General features: G+C 40.1%; 1 protein-coding gene across 1 annotated transcript in view; it reads left to right on the forward strand.

Annotated features, from left to right (window-relative positions):
* Positions 1 to 15435, forward strand: part of LARGE1 (LARGE xylosyl- and glucuronyltransferase 1) — a 388170-nt gene that overhangs the window by 324389 nt on the left and 48346 nt on the right. The window lies entirely within an intron of this gene.

The following is a 15435-nucleotide window of genomic DNA, read 5'->3' on the forward strand; positions in this document are numbered from 1 at the left end:
CCACCATCATTTTATTCAGCATTCAAAGATTAGGAAAGCAGTGGGGGAAACACAATCTGTAGCTAGAGATCAACAGTGTATTTATGAGAAAGAAGCAATTTGTTACCACATGTCTGGGGACTGCATGCTGTCCAGGGACCAAATGATGCTTTCTTCTACTAAAACCTAACCCAGCAAATAAAATATGCATATAGGAAGTCTTCCAAATTTCACTACAGCAGCAGCTACTGCTACACATCGCACTCAGTGGTGTCTACAGAGCCGATTTCAAATCTCAGTGAGTGCATTTCTTTTGAAAGGAATAAGTCTGTGCTTTGGATACCATTAGAAATTGGAAGGAAGGCTGTTTGTGAGCTATAAAGCCATTGCCTTCCTTAAAGTAACAAACAGAGAGGGAAAGTTTTCTGTTCTTCCTCTATGCTTTCAGCCACCTTCCAGCAACTCCCATGCAGTATATTACTCTACCATACTAGGACAGCATAATTAAGTTAATAAACCCATCCTCAATTAAATAATTAATTTTAATGAGTGTAACTAATGCTAATTTAGCTTTTAATAATTATATATCGTAAATGTGATAAATTGATTAAATATTTAAGAATACTTTAACAAGCAACAAAAATTACATCATTTTAAAATAATATAAAGAAGGCCAAATTGCAAACATTAAGTACTTACCATATTCTGAGCAGGAGCTTCTAGCCACTCCAGAGTTTTTCACCTCATTTTTAGATGCCAGGTGTTCTGAACAAGGACACAGTGCTTACAGGAATCAGGAAGACTGATTTTGCAGATACTGGATTTTGATTTAACTACAGGGAAGAAGAATCTGTGGCCCTTCGAATGTTGCCAGACTGCCAACATAAAATTTTCATCATCCGTGAACATTGCATGGGATGGCTGATGGAAGTTGCAGTTGAAGAACAACTGGAGAGACACAGATTTTCTGCCTTACCATGAGAAATTATTTTACACTGAGCTTTATATTGAATCAAACTATTTGTTTATCTAATTGGAGTATTGCCTTCTTTCATTAGCAGGAGCTCTTACATTTTGAGAAAATCAGGGTCCTTCCCCAATCTTGATGTAGGAGGTCCTTATAACACAAACCTAAACCTGACCTCTATGACAAGCATACTATACATTCTATTACTGAGCTAAGAGTTCTTTAACAAGAGTAGGAACATGGTGGAAAATAGGCTGGAGTTGTTAAGAGCTTCAGAATTACAGTAATTCATGATGGAGAATGGATAAAGAGGCAGAAGTAGCCAGACGTACATCCTGAGATGGTACATGTCTTGTTTGTATATCACAAGCCACAAAATGAGGAAGCATTTGTAAGTGCGTAATTATGTGTAAGAATAGGTAAAATTACAGGTAGTTTTCTTCAGTAATAGCTATTTGTACAGCCTTTCTCTCCTTCCATGGGTCTATAAAATATAATAGCACTGTTGAGGACAAGTAGAACAAATTTGCAATTCATGTCCCTCAAACGAAGTGGTTCTGTTCATTTAAATGCCAGTGTATTTATAGGTGAAGTCTTTTGTGTATCCAGTATTGATTTGCTTAAAACGTTGGAAAAGAGGATTTTCTATATCATATAAATTGAACCTGTACAGAAGCATCTGCAAGAGACTATGTACTTCTAAGGGTAACAATGATGGAAACAAGATATTTTGGAACCCTTCTAATCCATCAAACCGCTCATTCTCTACATAGCACTTGGGAATCTTTATTGCTCCAGTTACCTGTTCCTTGTTATGGGCCTAATAGGATAATATGGTTAAGATAAAGGCCTAAAAAGGTTTTAAACAAATGCTATAGCATCCCCAGATTATCTGGCTTATCACTTCTTACTAAGCTGGAATGAGCATTTGGTCTGATTCATCATGGTTGCTTTCAAGTGTCTAATAACATAGCATCTCTGTTCCTGGGTCTCCTAACAGGGGTGTAATTACTCACAAAGTTTCTCAAAGGTAACAATGACTAATTTAATCATTTTTATACTATAATACTAGAATCTCATGACTCCTCCTCTGCCCAAAACAGATAAAGAAAGCCCTCCTTCACCGTATTTTTAGGCCTGAGTGGAGTCCAGCAGTAAAATGAGGAAAGTCATTTTTGAGGCACTTTTAGTGGAGGTCATTTAAAAAAACTGTGGTGGTCATTTTTTAAAAAATAATTTCTGCAGAGAAGCTTATTTTAAATAGGAGCTCTGGTTCTCTAATAGAGCAGGTTGCTTTCCTGGGTCTTCTCCCCATAACTTTTTGTAGGCTACATTTTCATTCTTTTTCCGTTTATATTTCTTTCCCTATCTGAATTGTATAGACATAGACATTTAAGATCAGCAATGTTCCATGTTTTACGTTTGCCCTCAACTTATCCATGGGCCACAGCAAAATCCATAATTTGCCCTTGAGTATGTACATGATACATGGTACCACTCTCAAGGGGGTACATTTAGATGCCCAAAATGTCTCCATTGATAGCCATCTCTTCACCACCGATTGTGGAGCCCATGGTGATGCAACCCTTGTGACGTCAGGACTGTTAACCAATAGGTCAGAGTTCAAATCTGGATAATATTGGATGTAGATATCTGTATCACAGTTCAGTATATGCTGGACAGTCAATTAAGAAATGTTCGCTATCTTCCACTGTTTTTTCTCCCCATATGCAGAATATCTCACTTCTTGGGATGTTACAGTAATGCCCGGTTTGCGTCATAATACCGAGTTGTTCAAACCTAGCCCTAGTATATATTCCTGACTGTAAGAGCCATTCAGCAGTGGAACTCTCTGCGGTGTGGTGGAGGCTCCCTCTTTGGAAGCTTTTAAACAGAGGATGGATGGCCATCTGGCAGGGGTGCTTTGAATGCAATATTCCTGCTTCTTGAATTGTCTCATTAAGATTTGAGTTTTTACTGGGGACTTTCCTAGCACCGCCCTTACTGCCACCGTCAGCATTGTTTTGGAAAGGCCCAGGAGGGTGTGAAGCTGCTTAACTTGGAAGGCACCAGATCCATCACCCCAAGAGAGAGGATGACAGAGGGAGGGGGAGCTCCTTGGTTGTGTGTGTTTAGCTTTGGTTTCCCCCCACCCTTCCACCATTGCAAGCTGGAAAATTGGCTGTTGCTACTGCTAAAGTTTTCCTTATTGGTGGTGGAGGAGGATGTCAGTCCTGGGAGGATTAAAGATGCCCCCCTATCTGAGATTATTTGTTCTTATTCTTCATTAAGAACTGGATTAAGAGCACCAGAGTAAGAATACCATTCTTTCTAGATCCTTTACTTTTTGTTTGTAGAGGAGACCGGGTTTAATGCTTCTTAAACTGTTTCTACTCTAGAGGAGAGGCAGGCGTGTCTGCTTTCTCTCAACAGCAGCAGAAGCCACACAGCTTTCCAAGAGGCATTTCAAGGAGGACCAGGGAAGGAAGTGCCAATGATCTGGAGCTCAGTCGAGCTAAGAATGCCACCTGGTCACGAAAGCAGAAGGGGAGCCAGTTATCTGCTTCCACTTGCTTTCGTGTCAAGCTGATTTTCATGTCAGGAGGGGTTTTCCCGTTATGTGCTCCCGAAGGGAATGCCAGAATGGATGAAACAGGAGAAACAAATTCTACTCACATTTCTAATGGCTATTGGGAAATACTGTGCTAGTTATCCCAAATTATCTATTTGAAATTTCTTATTCTGCTGCCAGTAGGGAGAAGGTATACTTGTCCATTGGGCAGAGTAGTCCTGCACCAAGAAAGGCTGTAGCGCAGGATCTAAAATAGCTCTGCTGCTGATCATTTGGGTACTGGCTGAATAGCAGCTTTCATTGTTTACAAGATCAATGGTTTCTGCTTGTCACTTGCAATCTGGCTGTGTCAGAATTCACCCTCAAGGGGTTGTTTGAGTATGTAAGCTATTACTATTTAGCAACTTGGTGTTATTAGAGGTATTGCATTTAGAATCTAATTTGTAATTAAGAGAGCTTGTTTGGAATGCAAATATCTGTTAAATACCTAATGGAGTTCAATAGGTTTTATACTGCCCTCAGTTATGCTTTGGCCTCATTATGGCAGGATGGTGTTTAGAAGAGGCACTACAATGAACATAAATTAGATTTACAGGTTCTCCCTTATGAACCTTCTTGCTGTAATGTTTGCAAAGTTAGACATTTCATTCACATACTTTCATTTTCCTGCATATCAATGGTTCCTTTTCTGGAATATTTGTTTCCTGTTCTTTGTTTTTTAATGAGATTTTGTACTGTGGGTTGTAGTGAATGAATGGTGCTCAAGGAGGCAATTCCTGTAAGTGGAAGTAGTTCTATAGCAACCTTATTACATCAATGGCAGTAGTTTAGAAAATGGGATAAAACAGGAACAAGCAAAATAACAACAAATACTCTGAATCTAAAAATTAAAATGAGTTTTGAACACTTCAGTAGTGTTTGGACACCTTTCAAATTCAAGTGGGATACGAATATCCCTACTTCCTACCTAATAACAGGATGCGGACCAATCTCACTTCTTTTGACAGAGAATTTCACAATTGAGGTGCTTGCACCAAAAAGCCCTTGTGTTGCATTCTTACCAACCCACATTTCTTTTTGAAAATCAGTTTATAATCTTGGAAATGGGGTATAGTGATAGACCAAGCAAGTAAAAATAATGGGTGAAATCAGGAATTGATAGTATATATTTCCAACTTGCCAAATACAGAGGTGCAGTAGTTTGCATTCTGTTTCCTTCCAAAATGAAAAAGGAGAATAAAGATTATTTGAATCTGATCCAAAGGAAATAATTTTAAAACTAAGTATATGAGAAACTGCTAGAAAAAATATTTTCAACAGTCTTTCAACTAAAATTCTATGTGGCCAATACACTTGAATCACATTAGTTAAAGTGGGACTATAGTGTTATAACTGTGTTGTAATAAAGAGCCCTAAATCTGCATCATTAAATCTCGCAGGCACCTGCCTGAACAGTCAGTTCTGCTAAAAGTAAACCTCATTTCTTTTCTTTTACTTTTCTATGAAATGTACAGTTCTCCCACACTGGGCAAGTGTATTGGGCTCAAGGTGATATACTCAATGAATATAGGATTAGAGCATATAATGTGAGTTAATAGCTGTACCAGTGTGTTGTCAACGACTTTCATGGCTGGAATCATTGGGTTGCTGTCAGTTTTCAGAGCTGTATGGCCATGTTCCAGAAGCATTTTCTCCTGATGTTTCACCCACTTCTTTGGCAGGCATCCTCAGAAGTTGTGAGGTCTGTTGGAAACTAGGCAAGTAAGGTTTATATATCTGTAGAATGTTCGGGCTTAGAGAAATAACTCTTTCCTGCTTGAGGCAAGTGTGAATGTTGCAATTGGCCACCTTGATTGGCATTTCGGAAGATATTGTATCAGTCCCAGTTTTGGTGGAGGATTCAGCAACTCCAGTCAAGGGCATTCATTTGACCAAGCCCAATGGTGATAATCAAGGCAGAGAATTTTCATGATTGAAGGAACTTTCATGTTACCACTTGTAAAGAAATAGCCCTGCTGGTAATTATTTACACAGGGAAGTGTGCTTAATTACCATCAATAAGAGCAGAGCTGGCAAACTTCCATCAATTTTATTGCCCACCCAACAAAGGATCTGATTTTCTCACATGAGTTTTGTAAAGTTCCACAATTCTGATATGAGTAGAATTAAAATGTATTGGAAAACGACTTCCTTTAAAAGGGTCCCAAAATCTAGACTTCTGGGAGGTTTTCCAACCCCAGTGGAATGAGGGCTGCAAAGCTCCTTTTACACTGCTGTTAAATTAATCATCTCCTGACAATAAATATACTTGCTGTTATTGAGGTAATTGAATTTGCTGTCAAACATTATTTCCTTGATCATTTTGAAAACAATTGTAAAATTATTTTTTGGCCCATAAATCCCAAAATTCTCCATGCAGCATAATCACTGGTCAAACTAGAGAATTCTAGGAATTTGGTCTAAAAAGCAACTTTTCCAAATTTTCACCTTCTAAGCTGAACATGATATAAACCTGGAACGTAGAGTTACTATTCTTGTTATTTACCATCAATTTAGCTTTGAAAGAGAGGCCTCCAAGAGCCCCTATCATCAACGGCACTGTTCAGATCTTGCAAACTTAGGCCCATGGCTTCCTTGATTGAAGAAGAGTGTAGGATGTAGAGCTGTCGTTTTATAAGGTCTTTAGACCTTACTTGCTGGATTAAAGGAATTATGTTTATTACTGTTGTTGTTATGTACAATTGAGGGAACAGATATGTTTTTCCTTCATCATTTTGTAGTTAGTGGCACTCAAAAGCTTTCGTGTAAATCTCCCTTGGTTTTTATCCAAATGCTGTAGTGCTGAATCTGTTAGGGCATTGTGTCCAGCACCTTGGATAGCACTGTTAATATCCATAATAGCAAGTAGAGCAGATTCGCCTTCCCACTAGCAAGGAAGTCACCAGCTGCAACTCATCGAAGTTTCCATTTACAAAGGAATAGGAATTTAGAGTGTACTTTAAAGAAAGGAGTTATAATCTAAGATAGACTTTATTCCACAATTAAGAGTCATTTAGACAGATATCTTAGAATACATATTTTCTATATTAAAATTGCTGATGTTTCCAACTTTGGTAGTCATTACATCCTGGAGTGTCTGTGGTCCAGATCAAAAGGGCTACTAGGGGTGTATCATTGAACTCAGGGATATCTAGGGGAAAATTCATTCCCTGACCCTTTGTAGTGATGACTGGTTTGGCAGTTGGCAGTATCACATTATCTATCTATCTATCTATCTATCTATCTATCTATCTATCTATCTATCTACAGAACAGGACAAGCAGTTCTTTGGATCCCAATCAATACAACAGTTTCCCATTAGCTGTAAGCGATATGTTCCAAGACTCCCCCTCTGCAAATGGATCATATCGAACCCTATACCAGTAATGTTTTGTGGACCTCAATTGAGCGTGGATAAGTAATGGGAAGTGAGCCTCTACAGAGAAGAGAGGGGTATGCAATATTTTCAGACCATGGTTGACCACAGATGACTGAAACCACAAAATGCAAAATCATGAATAAAGAGGATTGTTGTGTTTCCAAATAGGTTGTGTCAATGTGGAAAACAAAAGTTGCTCATAGGGGTTTGAAAGACTAGAAACCTAATTCATCTGAGGGATGTACAGCATATATTCACCAGAATACCTTTCACTATACTGCTATGGGCAGCAAGCGGCTTTCATACAAATATAGTGTACAGGCAGTTGGTTCTTCTCAATTAGTTTTATACAGTAGATTTGAAGAAACAGCTATAAATCAGCAAATATAATATCTAGCTTGTGCTACTCAGTCTAAGCCTGCCTCAAAATTTTGCTCCTTTGATCTGAAGTTGCAACACATGCCCTAGTTCAGTGTCTGGAAAAATGAGCAACCTATTTTAATAAAATGCCTTGTCTTTCAAGCAAGACCTTTGTATCCCATGTACTTATTGCATGTGAATGTTTTCTTTCCTAGAATGCGTAACATTCAGAATCTAATTAAAGTACTTTTTGCCTAGATCCGTAGCTTAGAAATGTTGCTGAAAAAAATAATGTGTTACTTGTTTTCTATTAAATTATCCAAACAACATAATATGATAGCACATTGCTACAAACATTGTTTCTCTTTTTTTAAAAAAACAAAGTCATTAAAACTGGCTCACCTCTAATCCCCAGTAACCATAAAGATTTTCTTTGAAACAATGATAATCTTGGGTTGCTGTGAGTTCTCCGGGCTGTATGGCCATGTTCCAGAAATACTCTTTACTGACGTTTCATATGGCAGGCATCCTCAGAGGTTGTGAGTATGTTGGAAACTAGGCAAGTGGGATTTATATATATATATATATATATATATATATATATATATATATATATCTGTAGAATGTCCAGGGTGGGAGAAAGAACTCTTGTCTGTTTGAGGCAAGTGTGACTGGTGCAATTAGCCACTTTGATTAGCATAGAATAGCCTTGCAGCTTCAAAGTCTGGTTGCTTCCTGTCTGGAGAAGTCCTTTGTTGGGAGGTGTTAGCTGGCCCTGATTGTTTCCTGTCTGAAATTTTCCTGTTTTTTAAGTGTTGCTCTTTATTTACTGTCTTGAAAGCCTTTGACTAACCTCTGAGGATGCCTACCATAGATGTGGGTGAAACGTCAGGAGAGAATGCTTCTGGAACATGGCCATACAACTGGAAAACTCACAGCAACTGAGTGGTTCTGGTCATGAAAGCCTTCAACAACACAATGATAATCTTGTTATGTCATAGAATGATAGAGTTGGCAGAGACCACAAGAGCCATCTAGTTCAACTCCCTACCATGCAGGAACATGCAGAGCACTCCTGACAGATGAAATATTCCACTCTTGGACAGCTATTAACATGAAGAAACTCTTTCTAATGTTTAAGTGGAATCTTTTTTCCTGCAATTTGAATCCATTTCTCCATATCCTAATCTCCAGGGTAGCAGAAAACAAGCTTGCCTCTTCCTCAATATGACATTATTTCAGATATTTAAACATTTCTATCATGCCCCCTTCTCTTCTCCAAGCTAAACATACCCAGCTCCCTAAGTCCTTCCTCACAGGGCTTGACTTTCAGACCTTTGACCATCTTGGCCCCCTCCTCTGAACATGTTCCAGTTGTTGATATCCTTTAATTGTGGTGCCCAGAACTGGACACAGTATCCCAGGTGAGGTCTGGCCAACGTAGAATAGACTGGTTCAATTCCCTTCTTAAAATGTAATATTGCCTTGAATTGCTCAAAAATAACATAAGTTACAAGAGAAAATGCACATTACACTTTTACTAGTCCAAGCAGAAGGCACAGAATTCATGGCACAGGTTTTCAAAAATACATCAACCTCTTTAACAGGCAATGGTGATGAAAACTAACTTTGTTAAAGAGGTATGTGTCTTTTTGGTTTGAGAATTTAGCGAGGACATCAGAGCAAACAGAAAGTGCAGGCTCTTGCTCTCCTAAAAATGCTGTCTGCTGACTGGGAACAGATGCAGTAAAAGGTGATAAAATTCCTTCCTCCCCCCCCCCCCCCCCCCCATTTGCAGCTATAAAGTGCCTTCTTTTGAAAGGTCTGTTAGGTCTGTCTCTGTTTTCTATGAGGCGGCAGGCTGTAGTTTGGGCATTTACATATAAAACACTTTTAGCATGCTTCTTCAGATGTCTCTTTATATTTGCAAGGCCCTTTTCTTTAGCAAAAACATAGTTATAGATGTGCTGAAAACGTATGTAGCTTTTAAATTGTTGTATATCTTGAAGGAGAACCAAAGGAGTTTGTCATTTTTATTGTTTTGTGTGTTCCGACTCCTGACAATCCTGAAGAAAACCAATCATGGGGTTTTCTTGGCAAGGGATCATTGCCTTCCTCTGAGGATGAGAAAATGTGATTTACCCAAGGCCAACCACTGGGTTTCCATAGCTAAGTGGGATTCAAACCTAATTCCTCAGTTCTAGTCTAGCACTCAAGTCACTACATCACACTGGCTCTCTGCAAAAGTATTGTATAATGAATATATCGAAATAGGAAGAAGCTGTCACTGTATAGCCACAGGGCATATAGATAACTAGGATCTTTATATTCTTATTCTAATACCCTCTCAATGTTCTGCGTAGGAGGTATGATGATTATAGCCTCAACACGTCCATGGGTTAGTATCTGCATGCTATTATAAATTTGGGTGCATAACAAACATGAATATAGTTCTACAGATTTGTCTGGTCCTGCCAGTTTACTAGTCATGCATTATAATTTAATTACCATAGACACATTGCAGATTCAGATTAATTGTGTGCATTTTTCATGTAGATGATACAGTAATTACTGGAAGTATGAGTGGCCTTATTGCTTGCTCTTTGGAATAATTTAAAGAAGATACAATGACCTTTTTTGGTCAGAGTGAACTGGAGGCAGACTAGTATCAAAAATGCCTGGCTTTAATTTGAACAAAATCTAGACTTCATTCATGAGAAGTTGAGAATGAAGGAATCACTAAATGCATTGAAGTCTGAGATGTCAGGGGTAAAATAAACAAAAAAAGCAAAATACACCACTTCTATTCAAACATCACGATTACATACTTATGACCAAAACACTTGAAAAGATAACTACCATATTTGAAATTATACCAATTCTCAGATCAGATTATCACAGAACAAGTGTGACATTTGGCTTGTCACAAAGTGTGTTCAGGCAAATTAAATGTGAAGCATGCTAATTGAAAGGACAATATTTACAATTTAGATACAGCCTTGCAAATCTTGTTTGCAGTCCAAGAGATTATAGAAGTCTCAAAGCACATAAACAGTCTGCCCTTAGAAAAACCACACTTGAAATTTGGGATTTTTCAGTATATTGGCAGTTAAGGGGTTCTTTAAGTAATAGCAATCAGAAACTTCACAGTCTCTAATTAAACCATAATATGTGCCTTAATAGGATCCCTAGAGTGCATATACATTGTAGAATTAATGCAGTTCAACATCTCTCTGATTGCCATGGCTTGATGCAATGGAATCATGTGATATGTAGTTTGGCAAGGCACCAGCACTCTTTGACAAAGAAGGGTAACAGTTTGTAAAACTACAACTCCTGTAACACTATAGAATTGAGCCATGGCAATTAAAGTTGTGTCAAACTACATTGATTTTACAGTTTTGAGTCACTCTAGATCACTGTTGTGGGACTCTAGATTTGCCTGCACAATTCTAATAATGTTCTAGATTATTAAAAGGCAAGATATAAGTGTGCTTTACCTGCAGATTTCTCTTATTTAAGTTGTATAATATACAGATTGAAGAGATACGACTTGGCCCTACTTACCGGGCCAAAACGTTGCAGCACGGAGCGTCCTCCGTCGCCATTATGGCCACAGGTGGCTTCTCCCCCCCCCCCCCCAGAAGCCCCCTGGGTGGCAGGAAAGTTTCCCACCGGTCAGCTAATGGAGAGCTGGCCCCGTCCTGCTGCTGAAGGGGCCAGGGTTGGCCTCTCCCACCCTCCCGGGCAGCCTTCTTAAGGCTGCCCAAGGCCTAGCGGCAGGCACTGTACCTACTTCAACTTTTCCATCCCAACCTCCCTGCATGCTGGTTTTGTTTTGGATTTTTGTTAGCTTGTTCTTGTTATGTGCCGTCACACCCAGACACTGTGCAGTTAAAACTAAGATGTGCTTCTCTCTTTATCTGGGTGAACCGCTGGTGCCTTTCTTTGAAGCTCCAGATTCTCAGCAACTGAGGCCAGTCAAGAATTGAACACCAACAGAACATTTATTTTACAAAGTCCTTGGCCCTACTTACCGGGCCAAAACGTTGCAGCATGGAGCGTCCTCCGTCGGCACAGCTTGATGAAGTTACAAACAGTCAATTTGGGAAACCATATAGATGTTCTTTCTACCCTTTTTCTTTCAGTTACCGAGTTAACTTATTCCCAATAGGAGAAAAAATCCTGGGATCTTTTACCCTAACCCTGAGCTGTTATCTTTCAGAAAGAGCAGGCCTTCCCCTATCTAAGCTCAAGATTAGTTTTGGAGATGAAGTAATGAAGTGTTTCTCAATGGCAGAGAAATCCGGAGATATTCCCTACCCCAGCAATGAGCTACTATCTTCTAGAAAGAGCAGGTCTTTCTCTATCTGAGCTCAACGCCAGTTTCAAAGGCGAGAGGGTAACCTCGACCCTAATCTCAATCTCAATTGTACTCACAATGGCTTGTCCGAGCTTGCCTAGCTGGCCACCAGCAAATCTGAGACTTTTTCTAAACTAAAGAAAACAGGAGGGCTTTTCCAAAACGGAGATCTCATCCCCAGGAAAAAGGGCGGTCTCTAGACAAAAAGGACACTTTTTAAACCAATAGCTGCAAAAAGGCTTGCAGGCTTGCTTCCATCCTCTGTTAATAATTAACTTTCAGGGTGCTGCTAAGACTGTAGCAATCCTGGGGGGAAATGCAAAGGGATGCTATTTTATGCAACTAAAGGGCAATGCAAACCAAGCTCCTGGAAGACGGAACATGTTAGCTTGTTCTTGTTAGCCTGTTTGTGTTAAGTTGTCACAACGCCGTATTTGGCATGTGGCATGGGCCCTGGATCTGGCTGTTTATCCCCCCTAGCGGAAGAGGGGAAAACTTATGGTGGTCCCAAGGGTGCCGACATAATGTTGGCCAGTATTGTGCCAGCTGCACCCTGGTGTGTTAAGCAGTATTGAACATCAGGGGGCTGCCTGATCCTGATCCAGTACCAATGCATGGCTCTCAACCATTGTTCCTGTAATCAGTAAACAAGTTGTAGTCATTTTTGATCCCAAAATTTGTGTGAGTGTCTCCTTGGGTTGGCTGGCAGGAGGTGTATCGCCCATGTACACGTGCAGTTCTTCATAGCTGTTTACTTTGACCAGTTGCTATAGCCATCACACCACATTTGCAGTTTGGATTTTGGCAGATGCCATTATTCTGTATAAGAATCTCCAGGTTCTCCAAAGTGATTCTGTGGCTCTCTTCAAGTGGAGGTTGATGAAAGAGGTGTCCTGGAGGACCTAGCGATTTCTAGAGTGATGCTTTCTCTGGTTAAGAAAAATATAGCAGTTTCTGTATTCGTGGTTTCAAACTTTTATGGTGGTCCTGTGCCCTAACCCCAGAATATGTGGAGGGCTAACTGTACATGCTCAAACAAAATGTAAAAGTAGTAATAGTTATTAGATACATAAATGTATATGAACAAAGATCAGGGGATGGCACTGAAGGGACTAAATTACAAGTGTCAAACAGCAAAAAGAAAACAAAGAGTGCAAAACTGGGGGAAAATACCATATGCAAATCTAATTCTAGATATATAGATATGTAGATATATAAATGTAAAGAAATACAGTTATATTCAAATTGCACTTGCTCCCTTCTGGCATTTTAAAGCACATTTTTGCAGTTAAAATATTAGGACATAAGATACAGCAATTCTTTGCCCCATTACAGAGAAATAATTTGGTTCATAGCATTATTTCATAACTCATAATTAAGTTGTTATATCCTTTTAGTTTAGAAGCCTGAAGTAATCTGATGATCATTTTGTGACTACTTAGATAATGGCCACTTTGCAATTACAAACTTACAACTTGGCTATTTGTGAAATTAAAAAAGTGGATTCTATGATATCTCAAAGGGGTGGTGCAGCACAACTCCTTTAACCATTCCTACTTAAGCTGATGAATAGGACTGATAAGGGGAATGCTAATGTCTTTCCAGGGAAGGCAAGAGAAATTAAGATGTTTCATCTAGTCATCTCTAGCCTTATTTAAAACGCAACAGTATTTGTGCTTTGGGGGAAATGAAATGAATGAGGTTATGATGAACCATGGTTTTCTGTGGTGAGCACTCACAGATGTAGGAAAATGTAGGATCTGTGCTTACTTTAGTATGAATAGAGGATAAAAAGAGAGACAGAAAACAGAGGCAATGGTTAGGCTACACCAGCTATTGGTAAACTACTGTTTCATAATAATGCATTAAATAAATGCTAATCAAGGTGCCCAATTGAAACATTCACACCTACCTTCAACAGACAAGAGTTATTTCTCCCATCCTGGGCATTCCACAGATATATAAACCCAATTTTCCTAGTTTCCAACAGACCTCACAACCTCTGAGGATGCAGGCGAAATGCCAGGAGATAATACTTCTGGAACATGGCCATACATGCCGAAAAACTTACAGCAACCCAGTGTTTCATAATAGTTTGACCTAATAATTCAAGATGGTATGTCAAGCAATATTATGGTAGAAATAAGCTCTGCAATCTGCTTCATGGGTAGAGCTATTAAATTATAATAACAATGCAGGCTGCTTCTCACAAACAACAACCTAGTTCTGTGGTTGACCTGACAATCTTCAAATCAGGGCAGTCTATGAACCACACATTCCAAGGTGCATCTCCACCAGAATGCAGATTTACTGCATGATCCAGCATCAATAAAGTGTGGATGAACTGGACTCACTAGTAACCCTATCTCATCTGTTCCCAATGTTGCACCTCAGCTGGGGTTCACCTTGCTCAAGCACTCACCAGAAAGCTCAGTGTAGAAATAAACAGTTTATTGAAAAAGCACACACAGTAAAAGAGTGAAAAATCCAATAGGTAAGATAAAAAGTATTGTCAAAAGCTTTCATGGCTGGAATCACTCGGTTGTTGTAGTTTTTTTCAGGCTATGTGGCCATGTTCTAGAGGCATTCTCTCCTGATGCTTGCCATAGATGCAGGCGAAACGTCAGGAGATAATGCCTTTAGAACATGGCCATATAGCCCAAAAAAAACCTAAAACAACCCAAGATAAAAAGTGTTGCAAAAAAACAAGAGATAAAACTCCAATGCAAAGGTTAAAACATGAATATAAATCCAAGGAGCAGGGTTTTCACAGAGTCTTCTGTTCTCCCAACCGGGGAATTGCCTTCCTGTTCCAACATCCCATCTGTCTGAACACCTTCAGAAACATCAGAGCCTGCACCCCCTGATTCTTCTGCGTGGTACTGTGAAATCCACACCTGTGGTATTTCCCTGCGTCCACGCAGCTGACTCGGATCTTTCTTGAAAGCTTTTCCTAATTAGGGACTCCAGCCCCGCCCATCTACTCCTAATAAAGCCAGGCAGCGGGGCTTGGAGCCTTAATTCCTTTTGTCCGCGAAAGCAGCAACAACTCGGTGTTCTCTCTTAAAACAACTATTGGTTTGACTCAAGGACTCCAGTTTGACTACTCTAACAGACAGCAATTCCAACTTGTGTTCTGGGACCTTTGTTTATCCTATTTAGGCTAGTGGGAGGACAAACCCACTCCCTCCCTCTAAAAAAAAAAATGCCGTGTCCTCTGAGGCGCAGACTTTTTTGCCTTTGGCAATGGGCAGTAACTTACCTTCTTTTTCTTCTGTTCCCCTCGCTCAGAAAGCAGGAGGGAAGAAGACTTTTACCAGCCTACCACCCCTTACAGACCCAGGAACTGGTAGAGCTTGTGGCAACAAACTGCCACTGTGGCTTTGTGCCAATAACTTTGTTTTGGGTTGCAGCCACGCCTCTCAGCTGTCTCTGTTTTTTAAGGACAGCTTGCTCTCACTGCCCGTGCTTTCCCTGCCCCATTTACCCCAGCAGGCAGTGGACGCTGCAACGATCCCTGCCATGCTTTTGCCCCCCTCAGGGGAGGGGAGGCTCAAGGCAGCCACGCCACCTGTGTGAGTGATGGCTAGCCAAGGCTTTGCCTCCACGCCCATGGCATATAACGCCTTGGAGGGGCCTTTGGGTTGCAACAATTCCTGCCATGCTTTTGCCCCCCTCAGGGGAGGGGAGGCTCAAGGCAGCCATGCCACCTGTGTGAGTGATGGCTAGCCAAGGCTTTGCCTCCACGCCCATGGCATATAACGCCTTGGAGGGGC

This window comes from Anolis sagrei, chromosome 5 (assembly GCF_037176765.1).
Source record: "Anolis sagrei isolate rAnoSag1 chromosome 5, rAnoSag1.mat, whole genome shotgun sequence".
Lineage (NCBI taxonomy): Eukaryota > Metazoa > Chordata > Lepidosauria > Squamata > Dactyloidae > Anolis > Anolis sagrei.